A 16,136-nucleotide genomic window follows, 5' to 3' on the forward strand; every position below is an offset into this window, starting at 1 on the left:
GGTACCATGGAGGTAACATTTTCAGAAGTTAGAATATTTTAAAACCCAGAAGTCTACCAAAAAAAAAAAAAAATACCCAGAGGAGTCGAAACTCAAACTTCTGAGGAAAGAGTGGCAGATATGGCCAATGCCCAATTCTTCAACAGTTGGGGGGGAAAGGCAAGATGATTTCAGTTGTTGTTATGAGAAGCTACTGCTACTGCTAAGATGACTGTACTGAACAGTAGAAAAAAGTAAGCAAGAAACAAACCAGGAGAAAAATCCCTTTTCCAAGTCTTGTCATCTCCTTCTAGTACCCCCTACTGGTTGCATGAAGCCAGCACTCCATGAGTAAATATAATCCCAGATTCTCCAAGTGGAGTTTACAAAAAGGATTCAGAGCCTTAAAAACTTTGTAACTGGAGTATAAATTGTTTAAGCTTCACCAAATTACTGAAGACTAGTAAGTACATTCAACTTTTCAATACAGTCCACACTTTTCCAGGTTGTTTGAATAACTCTTGGTCAACATGAACTGTGTATTCAGTGTAATTTATTGTTTTTAAATTTATGCCCTAAAAGAGAACTGAGGTATAATAGTGTTCTCTTGTCAGTAATTTTAATTCATGTGGTTTAAGTTAACCAACTCTGGTATAAAAATATTAATGTAAAATTATAGAAATGGTTAATATTATGTTTTAAATTGCCATTCTGATTCACATAATGCAATCTCATGATGTCCCTTTCGATCTTACCCAGATGTGAACCATCTCTCAGCCCAGAATATCTGCGTTGTATCTACTATCCATCTTGTAGCAGATGAGAGGAAAGCTACATTTACATAACTTATTGTCATATATTATTACAAATTTTCTATTTTATTATTACTGTGGTTAATCTTCAACTGTGTCTGCTTTAGAAGTGAAAGTTTATCATAGATATTTGTATAAAGGAATAAACAGTCAATGTAGGTAGTTCAATAATATCTGAGGTCTCAGGCATCTATTGAGAGTTAGAATGTATCCCCTCCATCACAACAGTCCAATAGCTATCTATGTACATATGACCATATGAATTGAGACTAATCAAAATGAACTTCATAATACGGAAACAAAAGGGTTTTTTACCCCATTTTTTTAGTGTGATGTTTGCAGTTAGTTCTTTTTTTTTCCTTTCATTTTCCCCCCTTTGTTTTAATCCCTATAGTCACTGTTTCTGACATTGATATCTTTTGTCTTATATAAGTTTATCTGATGTGGGGAAGGGAAGGGGAATCACAGAAACAGTGGACAAAGAGCAATACACACAAGATACTGTGTGGGAAATGAACTTTACAACTTATGGGGGGGTGGAGTGAGTCAAGAGGGAGGGAAATCGGGTGAAAGGGAGGGAGGGGGCAACATTGTGCGAAAAGAAATGTACTCATTACCTTACTTACATAACTGTAGCCCCTCTGTACATCACCTTTACAATAAAATAATTTTTTAAATATATCCTCTCCACAAAAGGAGTTCTAATTTCCCTTCTAACCAGTTGGAAAGAAGATAAATACCATAATCAGTAAAGGGAATGAGCTTATTTGGGTATCCTTTGAAAAAGAAAGGGCTAGTAAGGCTCAGGCATTTTCCTTGGTATTATTATTGTTGTTGTTGTTATTGTTACCACTCTGGACACAGACACTGAGTCCCATAATCTCTTCAGAGTTTCCTGAGAAATAAAGAAGGAAAAATACCACCAAATTTATTTAGCATTTTAAGTAAAATAGTAATTGTTTTTAATGGGGTATTTCGTTGCTGTGGGTGGCATTTATGAAATGACGATGGAAGAAATGATAATTAGTATGTTCTTTTATTTGTGGAACTGAGTCTGGTCAAAAGGACCACACATTCTTTGTCCTTGGTTGATCTCCACTTTTCCTAATGATAGGGATTCTGAGAAAGAAAAGAGAATATGGCATGTTCTGTGTTGACATATTGACATTGGAGGGTCTTCCCGGTATTCCAGATCCCAATTTTCCTGGGATGTTTGCTGCAAACAACACAGTACACCATATAATAGTAGAAATTTTTCTTTCTAGTCCCCTCTATTGTAAATCCCTAAGGGTAAAAAAGAGAAACAAAAAACACTGCAAAATATTATTGCCTTTGGAAACTCCCTCTCACTTGTACCATCTAACTCTCGGTCATTTCCCTCTAACTTTGCATCCTTGTGATATTTTCATATTCAATATGGCTCCCTCAGCCAACCAACACTTACCTACTGTCTGTTAACTGTTCGCTGCCCAGCGTTTGCCTGAGGGAATACAGGATTTTCAAAATGACTTCCATTGCCAAACTGTTGACTCTATAGTTAGTACGGCAGAATGAAAATACATAAAACTATTGAAGCCAACAGAATGTAAAATGAGGTAATTTTTCTGTTCATTTCCTAGTAATAGATCTTTCCTGGTGTAGGAGACGGGCTTGGAAATCCTAAAACACAACTGCAAGAGATCAGAACCTGCTACCCAGAAAACATTATCTCTGGCACAGGGAGTATTTTAAGATGATTATTTGGAGAAACTGCAGGCACAGAAAATCTGCAAATATTAAAATGTATACTTTAAAAACACAGAAGATCTGAAAACAGAATAGAAAGGATTTTTTTAAACTTTTTTTCTTATTTATTGTCAAAGTGATGTACAGAGAGGTTACAGTTTCATACGTTAGGCATTGGATGCATTTCTTGTACTGTTTATTACCTCCTCCCTCATTCCCCCCTCTCCCCTCCCCTTTTCCCTCTCCCCCCATGAGTTGTTCAGTTGGTTTACACCAAACAGGTTTCCAAGTATTGCTTTTGTAGTCGTTTGTCTTTTTATCCTGTGTCTCTCAATTTTGGTATTCTCTTTCACTGTCCTAGTTCTAATACCAGTATATACAGTTTCCAGTGTACTCAGATAAGATACAGATATAGTGCAGGTACAACCACAGGAAGGGGATACAAGAGGATCATCAACAATAGAAGCTACGGTTTCACATGGCATGTTGAATGTAATTACAACAGTGATATAACACTCGTTTCCATAGCATGGAGTTCATTTCACTTATCATTATCTTATACATTCATAGGGGCATTGCTATTATGCTCTTGTGATCCTCTGCTGTGACTAGTCTAAACCTGTGCTAATTATTCCCTATGAGGGAGACCATAGAGTCCATGTTTCTGTGGGTCTGGCTCACTTCACTTAGGAAATTTACACCCATAAAGGAAATCTCCATCAGGAAGAGAAGGACTAAACACAGTTACAGAAAGCTCTTATTACAAGAGAAGTAATCAACTAAAACTTGCCTCTACCCTCCTTATCTGCTTTTCTTAATTACCCATTGTGAGCTTCTTTGACATTCTTCGTTCTTTCTCTCAGCTGAAGAAAGCATTTAAGCTCAAGCTCACAGCCACCTTTCTGAGATTTATTCCCTCTGATACATGAGATAAATATGCCACTAAGCTTCAATTTGTTTTTCTCCTTACAATCTTTTGTTGTTGTTGTTGTTGTTGTTAGAGGTCTATTCCAACCAAACATTCAAAAATTCAAAAGAGAGGGGCTGGGGATATGGCCTACTGGCAAAGAGTGCTTACCTCGTATACATGAAGCCCTGGGTTCAATTCCCCAGCACCACATATACAGAAAACGGCCAGAAGTGGTGCTGTGGAGCCCCAGGACTGGCAAAAAAAAAAAAAAAAAAAATTCGAAGAGAAAAAAAAAAAAGACGTTTCCTCACCTACTCTGGCAAAGAGAAAACAAAGCCACATTCATGCGTTTATGGATGTAGCCCAGGATTTAAAACTGAAAATAGGATTTAGACTGAACTCTGAAAGATACATAGTCTTGACCAACAGAAGCCTAGTCAAGGCACTTACTGTGGAGAAGCACAGAAGCAAAACCTCTGCACCTATGGAAAGCAAGGGCTATAAGAGTTCATGGAGTCCAAGAAATAAGATCTGCAATAGTTCACCAAAATCTAAGAAAATATTAGTCCACCAAAACTTGAAATGGGAACAATAAGTAAAGGAAGGTCAAACAAGCTAAAAATCAGGTTTTAGAAAAATCAATCATCACTGTAAAGAATGGTTTGGCAAGATTGGGGCCAACTTCATGAGGGGTATGGGTCTAACATAGTGGTCCAGAGATAAACGGGTAATAATCCTAACAGAACAATAGCTGTGATTACAAATAAGAAGGTACCTAGAATCCCAAAATCAAAGTCACCTTGGAAGCCTCATGCCAGTCATTGAAGACTTCTATCAATTCTTTGTTTTGTTTTGGTTTTGTGCTGGTCCTAGAGCATGAACTTAGGGGTCTGGCTCTGTTTCTCAAGGCTAGCATTCGATCACTTGAGCCATAGCTCCATTTATGACTCTTTTTTTTTTTTTTTGGTAGTTAATTAGAGATAAGAGACTCACAGACTTTCTTCCCGGGCTGGCTTGGAACCACAATCTTCAGCTCTCAGCCTCCTGAGGATAACAGGCATGAACCAACTGTGCCAGGCTATAGTTTTTTTTTTGGTTTGTTGGGCAGGCTGGACCCCTTTCTATTCTACCAACTTTCACCATATCTCTTTCTCAGCCTTATTGATGGATTGCCCGGGATGCAAGCACAGACCACAGCATGCCCTGAAGAGAAGGATGACCTGCTCTGTCAAGACGCTGTGCGAATTTATTTCCTGTCCGTTTTCTCCCCATGTGTCCTTGTACTGCTCACATTTTTAGGGGTTTTTTTTTAAATCTATAATGGTATTTTAACATCTTAAAACTTCTTTCCACTGGGGAGCTGCTGCTTTCCCTTGAGCGAAGCAGTTTTGAGAGATAACTAAGAGCTCAGCTGGAAGCATGTTTTTGATTTGTCATCTAACCCAACCACAGTTACATCTAAATCTGGCCCATCTACCCTGGAAACAACATTTCTATGCTTTACTTACCCCAAGGCCAGGTACCAGACAACCATGGATCACCCCTGAAGCCCACTGACATGCCCAGATTTACCCATCCTAACCTGTTTACCTTTCTTTATCTTTCCCTGAGAAATCCCAATAAAAACCAAGGCTTGAGGACTTCACTTCCTGTCTCCTGCCTCAAGACTCCCCCATTGCTTTTCCCATGGCCTGCCATATTTCCTACCTCTACAACAGTGAGAGTAAGAAACTTTTCCCATAGAAATGTTCCTGTCTTTTGTAGCTGTATCTGAGCAATCATATCATAAAAGAATACAAAACAGTTTGTCCCCACAGTATGTGCACCCAATTTATTATCTCCTAAAGTCTTTGCCTTTTTTCTAGACTAAGGAAATGAATATACTTCTTTAGAAGAGGTATTAAAAATAATATCTGACCAAATATCATACCTATGTCTTAAGATTCCATCTCATCTAGAACAGTCAGAGACCCTTTGCACAGTACGATACACTCTAGTTTTTATCTGACTCCTCTAGCATTACAGTAGAAAGAAAATTAAACACATGTACAGTACAAAATTTAGACTATTCACAGTAAGCCATCACGATCTTGTCTATTTTTTTACACAGCATACATGATGTTGATTTTTTTTTTTTTTTGCTATCTTGTTCCTCATGGTCTCCTGCGAGCTATCTACTGAACACACCCAATTCCTCAGCTTTTGTGGAAGCTGAGACTTGCAAGGTTTTTATTAACTGTGGTGGTTGTATAAACATGAAAATATTCACTCAGTCCAGTTATTAACTTACCAGAGACTAAATTTTTTACTAACTGTATTTACTTAGCAAACTGTTGAATTTAAACAAAGTATGCATGGGCTCAAGTCCCTGATACACCCTGTTCTGCTTCAGATAAAGAGAAAGAAAGGAAAAGACTATATCTTTGATAATAAGACAGTTGAGAAATACCTTTAAGTATAAAATAAAATTGGGTTAATAGAATATACAAACATTTAAGGTGATTAGAATATTTATGTTTGTCCGGTATTTTTAGAGCATATAACTATGTCTAGAAGAACACAGAAATATCTTAGACATAATTGGGTGAGTTTAAGAATAAATAATTTGACCTTGAACACTAATGGCTCACATCTGTAATCCTAGCAACTCATGAGACTGAGATCTGAGGACCAAGGTTCAAAGCCAGCCCAGACAGGAAAGTCCATGAGATTCTTATCTCCAATTAACCACAAAAACCACCCCAAAGCCAGAAGTAGAACTGTGGTTCAAGGGGTAGAGAACTAACCTTGAGCAAAAAAAGCTCAGGGACAATGCCCAGGCCCTGAGGTCAAGCCCTTGGACTACACCAAAATAATAAATAGATAGATAGATAGATAGATAGATAGATAGATAGATAGATAGATAGATAGATGATTGATTGATTGCAATGGAACAGTCATTCACTTGTTTTATCTAAGCATCTGCAGGTGAATGGCTATGAGCTAGGTCCTACAGAAGACACTTCAAAATAAAATTTAGGTTCTACCCTAAAGAAGCAGATAATTCAGTTAGGGAAATGAAAAGTAAAGAAATATTCAATTGAATTAGAAAAAAACTATTGTATAATGCATGATTTTTTTACCCAAATATGTTATTTCCTGGATATTATTCCAAAAGAAACAATCATGGGTGTAATTACATGAGTTCATAGAACAATTCTTTATAAACCATACAGAAAGGACAAATTAATTTTAAAAGATGGTCATACACAACAGAATGACATGTAGTCATTAGGAAAAGAGTATTTCCTAGCATGGAGAAATATCTGTGATATATTGGGAGAAATTGGCAGGCTTTGAATTAGTAAATTTCCTATGTTCCTATGAATCTCTTGCTACACACACACACACACACACACACACACACACACACACACACACACACACCTCTGCATAAAACACATAATTAGCATTATATTTAATGGAGAACATCAGAAAAGAGGCAGAGTATCTATGCTTATCATTTTGTACTAGGGATACTGGCTAGGGTACTTTGGAAAGAAAAAAAATAACATCCAGCTTGGAAAGGAAGAAGTAAAACTATGTTTATTTGCAGATAACACATATATTACACATAGGAAAAAAAAATCTAAGAATCTCCTATTAGAATTAACCAATGCATTCAGTTAAGGTTGTAGCTACAGCCTCAAAATGTGAACATTCATTGTATTTTATCCTGTAAACAGAACAAATGAGAAGTGAATTTAAGAAAATAATTTCAATCTAAATCAGCATCAAAATAATCAAAGAAAAATGTAACAAAACAAGTTTAAAACCTACTCTGAGAAAAGTCACAAAATATTGAAATAAAAGATCTAAGTAATAGAAAAAATCCCATACTCATGGATCAGAATACTTAACATTGTTACAATGTAACATTCATATTGCTGTAAAATTCACCATAATCCCTATCAAATACCAGCAGACTTATTTGCAAAAAAGGAAAAACTGATTCCATAATTCATGGGAAAGTATAAAGAACATCCAAAAGATTAAAAAAACTGTAAAAAGTAAAACAAAACTGAAGGATTCATGCTTCCAAATTTCAAAATTTATAAAATCAAGATAGTGGAGTATTTGACAGACATACTAACAGGTGGAATAGAACTAAGAATCTTGAAATTAGTTCTGTTATTTATGGTCAGCTGATTTTTCAACAAGAGTGTGAAGAGTTAGAACTCTAAGTTTTATATAATATACAAAAGTTCATTCAAAATTAATTGAAAATTTAGGAAGATTATATATGCCTGAGAAGATATATAAAAGCTCCAATTCAAAACTTGTAGGAGTCATGGATATGCGTCTTCAGAAACTTAGATTATGAATTTATTTCTTAGTTGTAAAACCCAAAACACAAACAGAAAAAGAGAAAAAGAGATAATATTGTACATCTATCATTTTATTTTTTTCTGCTGTTGCATCTTTTATTTGTATTCCCTTTTTGTTGCCTTTCTGATTTTTGTTTGTTTTGTGTTTGGGTGTTTTTGTTGTTGTTGTTGTTGTTTTGCCAGTCCTGGGGCTTGAATTCAGGGCCTGGGTGCTGTCCTTAACCCTCTCTGTGCTCAAGGCTAGCACTCTACCACTTGAACCACAGCACCACTTCCAGCTTTTTCTGAGTAGTTTACTGGAGCTAAAAGTCTCATGGATTTTTCTGCCTGGGCTGGCTTTGAATCCTGATCCCTAGATCTCAACCTCCTGAATAGTTAGTCATGACCCATCAGAGAGCGCCTTGCTGTCTTCCTGTATTTTTAAACAGATTTTATAAATCAGTTTTATCTGTAATTTTTATCTACTGTATCTCCTTATTTGGTATTTTTAGTAGTGGCTATGTGTGTTGCATTACAAATAACTTTCCACCATCTTCTTAGAGTTGTTATTTTACCAGTTCAAGGGAGGTGTAGAACCCTAACATATTTCCTGTTTTTCATTTTATGCTCAACTACTTATAGTTATCATAAATATTTCTTTTATATTTATGTAGACTCATATTAGACATGGCTATAATATTTGTTTCAGTCATCAAACTCAACTTACAAATAGTCTTTTAAAAAACTTAATTTATGTATGCAGCTTTACTTATGATGTTCTTTCTCTCTTCCTGGTGCTCAAGGTCTCTTCCATCATTTCCTCTCTGTTTGAAGAACTTTTTAGTTGTTTCATTTTCCTGCATTTGACAAGGACTATTTAGTTAGGATGTATGGCTTAAGAATTGACACTTTTCTTTCAGCATTTGGACAGTAGTGTGTTGGGGTTTTTTTTTTTTTTTTTTCTGGCTTTCCTGGTTTCTAATGGGAAATTCACTACCTTTTAAGTTCTTTTTCTACCACAGTAGGTTTCATTTCTTGCTTGCTTTTGTCGAGATTTGTTGTTTATAATTAGTATACAGAATTGAATTAAGATCTGCTTTGAAATAAAAGCTTTTTCTTTTTTTAAAGGTCTCTTAGCTTCTTAAGTCTTGTGACTTTCTAACAAATACTGTGAGATTCTTAGTTATCATTTTTGGGGATACTTTTTATGTTTGAGAGTGGCTTTCCCTTCTTTTCTTTTTCGGTTTAGGACTTTAAATAATTAAATGTTAGATCTTTAAACGTAGTACCTTACCACCCCCCCCACCCCCCGTGTATGCACAAATCCCTGATTTTTTCTTTTTGTTTCTTGCCTCCTTTATTTCTTATTCCTATTGGGTAGGTCCTCGTTTATCTTCCACGCCACTGTTTCTTTCCCTGTCCTCTTCTTCATTCTGCAGTCGAATCTATCCAAAAACATTTTATTTCTGTGCTACTGTGTTGTTTACTCTAAAATTCCCTTTTGTTTCTTCTTTATACCATTCACTTTTTTTTTTTTTTTTGCTGAGACTTTTTATTTCTTTCCTAAGACTTACGTTCATTTTGTTTCAAGCATGTCTATAATTGCTCACTGGAGCATTTTATCATATCTAATAGAAAATCTGTCATACCAACATAAATACACACTTGTTAAAATTCAATTTGAAATCTTCCTAGTTCTTGGTATGACGGGTGACTTAAGATACAAATCTAGACATTTTCATTTTATAATTGTCTGGCTCTTATTATTTAAATGTTTTGTTTTCACTAGCTTTCGGGTGGTTTTTTTTGTTTGTTTTTGTTTTTGTTTTTTGTACTGGCAGCTCACTACTCTCAGCTACAGTGTTGCCCACACGATCACCATTACCAGCAGAGATGGAAGGCAAAGAGGAAGGTTCCAACCTCCTACAAAAACCATCTCAGCAAGGATGTTAGGTTGCTTCCTTCCAGCTTTATAAGGGTTCAAGTCTAGCTTCTCCCACTGAGTTTATGCCAGCATGAGGAGATGTAAAAAAATCACAATTTGAACTCAGATGTAGCTGAAAAAGAGTGATGATTGCTTACAAATGTTCTCTCTTGCTAGGCTTCCCTTCACCTAGAGCTGTGGTTAGAGAGGAGGCATGTATTTGGGCCTTTTTAGTTTGGGTCCATTGTTATTTCTAACTTTTTACTTTCTAGCTTCAAATCTGTGCCATACAATGCTAAAAAACAACACAAAGAATACCTTACTCTCTCCTTTCTAGAGTTCTAAGCCCTAAGCCTGCTTTTTTTCTTTTGCCAACCTTTGTATGTGTGTGTTTATATGTAATTTCCAGGGTTTTTGTTATACCCAGCCTCTTCTAAGAGAACTCTGTACCCAGGTTTTATTGGGAAATCTCTAAAAATGACCTGCCTTCTATTTAAATCTCCTGCTGGAAGCCAGAAATACAGCTTCACTTTTGACTATTAATACACATGTTTTTCTCTTTTCATTTAGATTCATATAGTCTCCCATGTTCCAGAGCTGTCTTTCAGACCAAAAAAAAAAAAAAATACATACTGTGTGCTCATAGGTTAAAGGAACTGGCTGCTTCTGTGATTGTCCAAGTGTAAGGAGTGGGGGAAGCAGTGTCTATGCACTTGAAATGCTACTTTTTTTTTTTTTAAGTGGGCAGCGGTATAGTTAGATCAATCCTTCTGTCTGTTTATAATTACTGATTAGGACACATGAGTCTTCTATCTTTGGAAAACCTGGTAGTCCATTTGTATTACAATGAGATTATGACTATCATCTACTTCTTTGGGGCATTGCCTGTAGCGAAGGACTCAAGCAGAAGGTGAAACTTCAAATCTGGAGTGCAGAGACAGAGGTTTTTGCCATGCCTTCATGATGGGCAAGTTGACTACACTTGGTCATCCAAACTTTGTTAAGACCCTCAAGTCCTGAGAGTCGCATGGGAAAGTGCAACTGTAAGTCCCCTGGACTTTAAAGGATTGTGAACCAATTAATAGTAACCAGAGTGATGTCCACATCCAAGAAAAGCCAACTTGATTAAAGATTCCCTACTTGCTTCTTACAATGGGGAAGTCATCCCAATAACAGAGGGAACTTACCACCATTCTGCCTTATTTAAATTTGGGTGGTCACATTTAATTTGAAAGAAAATAAAGCAATATAATGTTTGAATACCTAATTGATAAGATATTATTTAAGTATATAATTTATACTTTCATACTAGTTTTAGCCTAATTCTGATGAAAAGAATATGAATCCCTGGTTGGATAACAATTATATTCATCATTTCTTCTTTTTCCCATTACTCTAAATTGTTCATTTAAACCACAGGTCACAGTAGGTATCTATAATAACTGAACATTTAGCTTTATTTTAAAAAAAACTAAAACAAGTCAGCCTTTCAATAGAATTGGCATTACATACTGGAACTACCTTAACCTGGGCCCCAGTTTTCAAAGAAAATTTATCAAAGGAAACCTAGACTTCAAGTGTCATGTTTCTTTCATCTTGCACTGGAATGTCATCTGTGACTTTAAAAGTAAAAATTCTTCCTTTCATGCTCTGTATTCTCGCTGTGGTCTAGGAAATACAGAAGTCACCTAGATCTACTGTTATAATTTTACAAAATAGTGGACATTATTAGTCCTTCCTAATATTTCTGGTACATTTTATGTTCGTCCTTACATTGGCTTTTCTCTTGTTAGCTTTGTTTTGCTTCAAAAGCCTTTCTGAGAGTTCCTTTCTCCTTACTTTTGTTTTTGTTTTGTCTGATTATTTTTTTGAATTTAGAAAAAAAAAGTTGATTCTCCAATACAGACGATAGCTATAAACATGCTCTTGGCGATTAAATCCTTATTTCTAGTTCACTGTGTTCTTGATGTCAGACCTTTACACAATCTCTCCTTGAACATAAGATAATCTTCTGCACCATATGTACAGCAGAAGTCCACAAGTCATAAAGCAGTATTTCTCAAAGTTGCTAATCCACTACCATGCTCATCGTCCTGGGTCTATCTAAAAATTCAAATCCTAGAGCCTCACCTAAGATTTAGAAACAGAAACTCTTCAATAGCAGCCACCAGTATGCTTGTTAAGTTCTTCAGGTGATTCTGATCCACACTAGAGAACAATTGCTTTTGTGCAGTGATGCTCAACATTGACGACACATTGTAATTGTGTGTGAGGTGTGTGTGTGTAACTGTGGACTCAATGTTTATGTGGCTCCAAAAATTGTGTTGAAGCTGTAACATGTATTTCATGAGATGAGATTTGGAAGTGGGCCCCTTGGGAGGGAATTGGGATGAGACATTGTCATGAGAATGCCCCCTTCATTGATGGAAGCAGTGTCCTTCCATGAGAAAGGAGAGAAAATGGAGTTCATTTTTCTAACTGGTGATAATTGGGAGGGAGAGTCAGTATAGCTGTCAACAAGCCAGGAAACGAGTCTTCATCAGGAACCAAATCTGCTGGCATCTTAATCTGAGTTTCCCCAGCCTCTAGAGACATATTATATGCTACAGATATAGTATGTAAATAATGGATTTAAATGTAATAATTCTTTCTTTTTTTTTTTGTGCCAGTCTTGGGCCTTGGACTCAGGGCCTGAGCACTGTCCCTGGCTTCTTTTTGCTCAAGGCTAGCATTCTGCCACTTGAGCCACAGTGCCACTTCTGGCCATTTTCTACATATGTGGGTGCTGGGGAATGGAACCCAGGGCTTCATGTATACAAGGCGAGCACTCTTGACACTAAGCCATATTGCCAGCCCTAAAAGTAATAATTCTTAAGTAATTTCTCTTCCAAAATCTGAAATGCATTTTATTGTTGATATATTCTGAATAGACCTGTGACACAGAAGATCTGAGGGTTATCTGATCATTTCTTGAGCTCACCTGAGTGAAGCTACTACTTGCCAATGAGAGGTGGATTAATTATGTACTGGTTTAGCACCTGTGATGGAGGTTGACAAAAAGTCGACTGAAGCTGCAGTCCTTTGGTATTACCGTAACAAAGGTAAAAACAAGATTGTGAGGTGGGATGAATTCAACCAAGTACAAACTTAAGTTTTGAAAACTTGAGTTTTGAAATCTTATGGAGAGCTAACGGGAAACTCTGTGAATGGAGTCTAAGGATTGCAAATAAAGAAGCTTGCAGGAGAGTTGTGGAAATGGCTAGATTCACTGATGCTGAAGCACTTAGTGTCTCTGCGTTTAATGTGTCTATTGTGAGTGGTTGTAAAAGTTGAGTTTTGTTGAGTAACACTAGACTCAGTGATCACCTGCATGCACTTAATGAGACAGAGCTACTAGAACATCTCTAGTAAAATGCAGAGAGATTCAAAGAGAGTAGGAAGGCAAACATGTTGGAGTAGATTTATCATCACCTGAGGTGACCTGAATTCTCACCCTACCAGCACCTTCAACCACCAATACATTCATTAAAAGAGCTCAAAGGACATTCGCCTTGCACTGGTGAGAAGAGATTCAGGATCCGGAAAGTCCCCTGGTTGTATTCCTCTACACAGTCAGGCTTGAGAGTGAGTGACGTGAGCGTTCTGACTTCCAGGTGGATCCAATAGTCCTACGTGCTATCTAACATGTCCGTCCCTAACTAGCAAAGACAATACAGATGTGTGGCCCCTAATGGAAGAATCTGGTAACCATCATGTTGTCCCTGCAGCTACCATTCGCAGTGGCAATGAATGAAATACATAGATAGCATACTAAACTGTGAATGGTCTCTATAATAAAGAATTCAAGTCCGGTACAACCAGACAGGAGTTGACACAATGCACCCGCCTAGCTTCTTGCTGCTATTTCCACACATAAAGCAAGAGCTCCTTGATTGAAGAAGGGAGGTTAAGTTTGTCTGTGGTTAGACCCTTCTAGATTTGCAACTGCTGTAAAATATTCTTGAAGCTTTATCCAAAAGGAATTGTAGGCAACACTTAGACCTCTTGGTTTGTTTTTTTCTCTTGCAAGGGAAAAAGGAGAAATAGGGCAGCAGCCATAAGAAGTTGGGTTAAGAGAGAACACTGTTGTTTTTATTGAAATATAAATAATAATAGCACAAATGATAGCATAATTGATGGTGGTAGAAATGCTTCAGCTATGAAGGAAAACAAAATAAAGGCAAAAAAAATGTTAGGCCAGCCAGTATCTTAGAGTAAGAGTAAAAAGAGTAAGTTTAATGAACAAATAAAGGAGTTAGACTTCACTTAGTACAGTGAGTTTATCCACAGTACTAGAAAATAGAAAATATTGGTACACATTTATAACACATAAAGTCAGAAAGACACTACAAATAAAAAGTTGGCTTCCTATAAAGACTTGTAAGAGTGGTAAAATAGTAGCAGTTTTTCAGAGAAAAAGGAGAATGCATTCATAAACATATGAAGAATAAAATAAGGCCATAACTAAGAAAGCTACAAGTATTTCCAAGGCAATAAAAGAATATTGCAACCAACTTCCTTCCAATAAACTTGAAAACAAACTCTAGGAAAATGGAACTTTGCAAAACTGACTAATGACCACAGAAAGTTAATAGTTCCATAATTGTTTTTTAAAAACTGCATTATTGACAGTTTTGTATCTTAACCACCAAAGAAATCTCAATTATTGGTGAAGTAATGAAGTCATTGTTTCCAACTAGAAATAAGAGTAAAGAGGAAGGCATCAGTGCACATAACCTTAATCCAAGCTCCTCAAGAGCTGAGATCTGAGGATGATGGTCTGCATCTAGTTAAGACAGAAAAGTTCACAAGACTCCATCTCCAAAAAAAACTCAGTACCAAGTCAGCAGTGAAACTCGACACTATGTTGGAAATGAACTATACAACTTGGGGTGGGGAGAGGGTCAGGAAAAAAAACTGGGAGAAAATGAGAAATGGGGTGACACTGTTCAAAGAGAAATGTACTCATTGCTTGCCTTATATAAGTTTCACCCCTCTATACATCACCATTACAAAAAAATTAAATAATAAATAAGTAAATAAAAAATAACCAGCAGGGGGGGTGGGAATGTGGCCTACTGGTACAGTGCTTGCCTAGCATGCATGAAGCCCTGGGTTCGATTCCTCAGTACCACATACACAGAAAAAGCCAGAAGTGGCAATGTGGTTCAAGAGGTAGAGTGCTAGCCTTGAGCAAAAAAAAGCCAGGGACAGTGCACAGGCCCTGAGTTCAAGCCCCAGGACTGGCAAACAAACAAAATAACCCGCAGGGCTGGAAACATAGATCAAGTGATAGAAAGTGATCTGAGTTAAGCAAGCCAAACAGGCAAGGCCCTATGTTCAAATCCTGGTAATTGGAGAGACAGAGACAGAGAGAGACAGAGACAGACAGACAGACAGACACAGAGAGACAGAGACAGAGAGAGAACAAACAAAAGAAAGAAAGGGAGAGAGAAAATATTGTTCACCATTTCTATTCATCATTGTTTTTGAGAACTTAGACAAAACAGCAAGAGACAGAAAGCAAGTATTACAGTTGAGACAGGAGGTATAGATACACCCAATATTGTGCTATGGCTCATTATAAATAATCTTTTTAAAAATCAAAGAAAATCAGTCACTGGTGGCTCAACATCTGTAATCCTAGCTACTCGGGAGGCTATGATCTAAGGATCACAGTTCAAAGCCAGCCCAGGCAGAAAAGTCCGTGAGACTCTTTAAACTACTCAGAAAAAGTCAGCAGTGTGGCTCACGTGGTAGAGTGCTGGCCTTGATCACAAAGAGGCTCAGGAACAGTGCCAGGCCCTGAGTTCAAGCCCTAAAACTGGCAAAAAAAAAAAAAAAAAGAAAAAAGAAATAAAGGAAGAAAGAAGAAAAAAATCTAAAAAGTCATTCTAATAGTAATCTAATTTTAAAATGCTTAGAAATGAACTATATCTGTATACAGTAAAATGTAAAATTGTTTACAGATATAAAGATAACATATTTTTATCAATATGCCATAGTTATGGTCCAGGAAATTCAATGCCACAAAGATATCTTTTCCTCCCAAGTTGATATACTCATTCGGTGCAGTTCATCAAAAATCTCAGCAGGCTAATAAAGGTAAGTAGCTTTTTCACTCAAGCCTGGCGATCCTACCACTTGAGCCACAACTCCGCTTCTGGCTCTTGGGTTGCTGATTGGAAGAAAGAGTCTCATGGATTTTCCTGTATGGGCTGGCTTTGAATCATGGTCGTCAGATCTCAGCCTCCTGAGTAATTAGGATTACAGGAGTTCCTGTAATCCTAGTCCCTGTCTAGCTAGATACAATTATTTTCAAACTCGGCTATACCCTAGCAGGTACGTATAGTTCTTTTGTTGGTGGTAGTATGCCCAGGTGAGGTTTGAAATGGCAATCT

At 36.8% G+C, this 16,136-nt stretch overlaps 1 pseudogene; it reads left to right on the forward strand.

Moving 5' to 3' along the window:
• LOC125363035 overlaps positions 1 to 13,489 on the forward strand; it is a 59,015-nt pseudogene extending 45,526 nt beyond the window's left edge.
• Positions 13,490 to 16,136: the final 2,647 nt, after the last annotated feature.

Source organism: Perognathus longimembris, chromosome 14 (assembly GCF_023159225.1).
Source record: "Perognathus longimembris pacificus isolate PPM17 chromosome 14, ASM2315922v1, whole genome shotgun sequence".
In the NCBI taxonomy this organism is placed as follows: domain Eukaryota; kingdom Metazoa; phylum Chordata; class Mammalia; order Rodentia; family Heteromyidae; genus Perognathus; species Perognathus longimembris.